At 35.0% G+C, this 2567-nt stretch overlaps 1 non-coding gene across 1 annotated transcript; it reads left to right on the top strand.

Moving 5' to 3' along the window:
- The first annotated feature begins 277 nt into the window (after window positions 1–277).
- LOC113463300 lies at window positions 278–386 on the top strand. Its single transcript, XR_003387323.1, has one exon. It is a non-coding gene; the product is annotated as a small nucleolar RNA R71 (small nucleolar RNA).
- The last annotated feature ends 2181 nt before the right edge of the window (window positions 387–2567 follow it).

The raw sequence follows: 2567 nt of genomic DNA, 5'->3' as shown, positions 1-2567 counted from the left end.
TACCTTCCTAGTAAGGGCTGCCATTTTAGCATGAAGATCATCCTCAGTTCTGAGGTTGTAAAGGCCTCCCTGTACAGAGCTAGTAGGCTTAGGTAAAGACTTGGTGTTTCTATCCCCGTTATCCCAAAGTTGGGCAGTCTCAGCAAGGGAATCCAAATATTCCCACGCCTCATCAGGGTGTTTTTCTAAAAATCTACCATTGCACATGGTCTCTACAAACTGTTTCAATTGTGGAGATAAACTTTCATAAAAGAAGCTAATGGTTCTCCAGATTTCGAACCCATGATGAGGGCATGAGAGAAGAAGGTCTTTAAATCTTTCCCAACATTCATAAAATGTTTCATTATCTTTTTGTTGGAAATTGCTGATATGTCTTTTCAAAAAGTTGGTCCTTTGTGTGGGGAAGAACTTCTTTAAAAATTCTCTCTGCATATCTTGCCAAGTTGTTATTGATCTAGGTCGCAAAGAGTTTAGCCATGTTTTGGCCTTATCCTTTAGAGAGAAAGGAAACAATGTCAGCTTGAGGACATCCTCGGTGATGTTTGGCACTCTAAATGTAATGCTCAATTCTTCAAAATCCTTTAAATGAAGATACGGACTCTCGGACTCTAACCCGTGGAACTTGGGTAGTAATTCAATTACCCCGGGTTTGATGTCAAAATGTCCTACATTATCAAGAAAAATTATGCATGAAGGCTGACTAGTCCTAGCCGGTTGTAGGTATTGTCTTAGGGTCATAACATGGGGTTCACGTTCTCGATCGTGGTGACTCCCCGCATCTTCATTTAAATCAGCCATCTCACAAGGTGTGAGATATTGCGAAGGAATTTCAGGGGTATGTCCTAAGGGATGATCTAAAGTTGTACAACTTAATCGACCGGTGTCGTCCCTATTCCACTTTAGCATGCAAAATAATTCCCTCTCTTTTTTCTTCTTTTTTTAAAAAATAATAATAAATATAAGTACTAACTAAAGATATCCTAAAACAAAAATCTATTCACAATCAAACATGCAACAAAACATTACACCTCAATTTCTAATATTTTTCTTAAATTTCTAGACAGCTCCTAACTAGTTTGAAGAGGGCACCTAAGCCTCCAATCCGGTCTAATGAACCGAGTTGACCAGGTAAGCTCCCAGGTAAGTGGAGGGGTCACGATGCGTTCGCAAAGGTCCCACTTAAAACCCACTTGCCTCGAACAGATGAACTGTCTCCCTTATAGGGACAAAGCTTGCCTAGACATCAACTAAGCCACAGAGCAAAATTGGTGTAACTTTCGGTGGTCTTCGTCCTATTGAGCTCGAATGTCCTTAGGGGCCAACGTCTAGTTGATTTTAGTTAAGCTTAGGATATTTATGCACTGGGGTGATTTTTGGGCTAAGGACGAGTGATGAAATCCCGACCTTATCTTTTTAAATGGGTTCAGCCCTTAGAATATTTTATGCTGATGCCTTATACTATATGCAACAATCAAGAGATTTTTTTTTTTAATGTTTTATAGCATGACATTAAATTTCATTGAATAGGTGATCAAGCAAATTATTTATTTTTCTTTTTAAATTTTATGAGCTGAAGTTTGAAATTTGAATTCTGAAATTTGAAATTTGAAATTTTTAGGTTTTTCTCTTCTTCTTTTTTTGTTGAATAATCACCCTTGTTCTTCTCTTAAAATTTATTATTATTATTATTATTATTTATTGATTTTCAATTAGCAACAAGGGTTAATGAGATATAATAACAATAAAATTCGGATTCTAAAAAAAATTAAATGCAGAAAATTTAAAACAGAAAGCAGCAAAGTTTCGTATTAATCTAAAGTCTCAGAATGTCAATCAGGCCGTTCAGATTATTGAACAATGTGTCTTGCACTAGCTGACCAAATTTGAGGCAAATCAGACGGCTAATTTCTATTATATCAAAGTTTGATGCAGACTGTGTAGGGAATTAAAAATAGTAGTAAAGATTTATTTTATTTTTTTTCAAAAGAAAAATACTAACTACTAAGGTAAAAATGAAATCTAAAATTATACTAATAACTCAGCCGTTCTCCGGCAACGGCGCCAAAAACTTGGTGCAAAAATAAAACTATTCTCCCAAGTGCAGGAGAATCGCACAAGTAGTATAACTCGGAAGTCCGAGGTCGATTCCTCAGGGAACGATCTATAGGTTATTAGCTTAATTTCAGATTAATTGATTCAATAAATTTTTGGATTAAGATGATGTTTTGCAAATAGAAAATTAAACAGCGAATAGAGAATCAAAGTTTGGATAGATTAAGATGGTGTAGGGATCTGGAATCCCCCTTGATAATCTTGCATTTAAGAAATAAATTCTTCGGTTCTTGATTAAAGATGTAAAAGTAGAATAGATCAAAGCATGGAATATATATTTTTTTGGACATATGAACTCTATTTCTAAGCATTCATCGTGCCTATTACATCAACGACAAATCAAATACTAAAGCGGTCCATATGTCAATCAACATAAACCATTAAAGAACTATCTACAAAATAATTATGCAAGAATCCATAATATATTGGAAATATAAATTTATAAGAGTAAAGGT

Source organism: Phoenix dactylifera, unplaced genomic scaffold (assembly GCF_009389715.1).
Source record: "Phoenix dactylifera cultivar Barhee BC4 unplaced genomic scaffold, palm_55x_up_171113_PBpolish2nd_filt_p 000359F, whole genome shotgun sequence".
Taxonomy (NCBI): Eukaryota; Viridiplantae; Streptophyta; class Magnoliopsida; order Arecales; family Arecaceae; genus Phoenix; species Phoenix dactylifera.
Note: the sequence above shows the minus strand (reverse complement) of the source record. Positions and strands in the feature narration are given on the sequence as shown.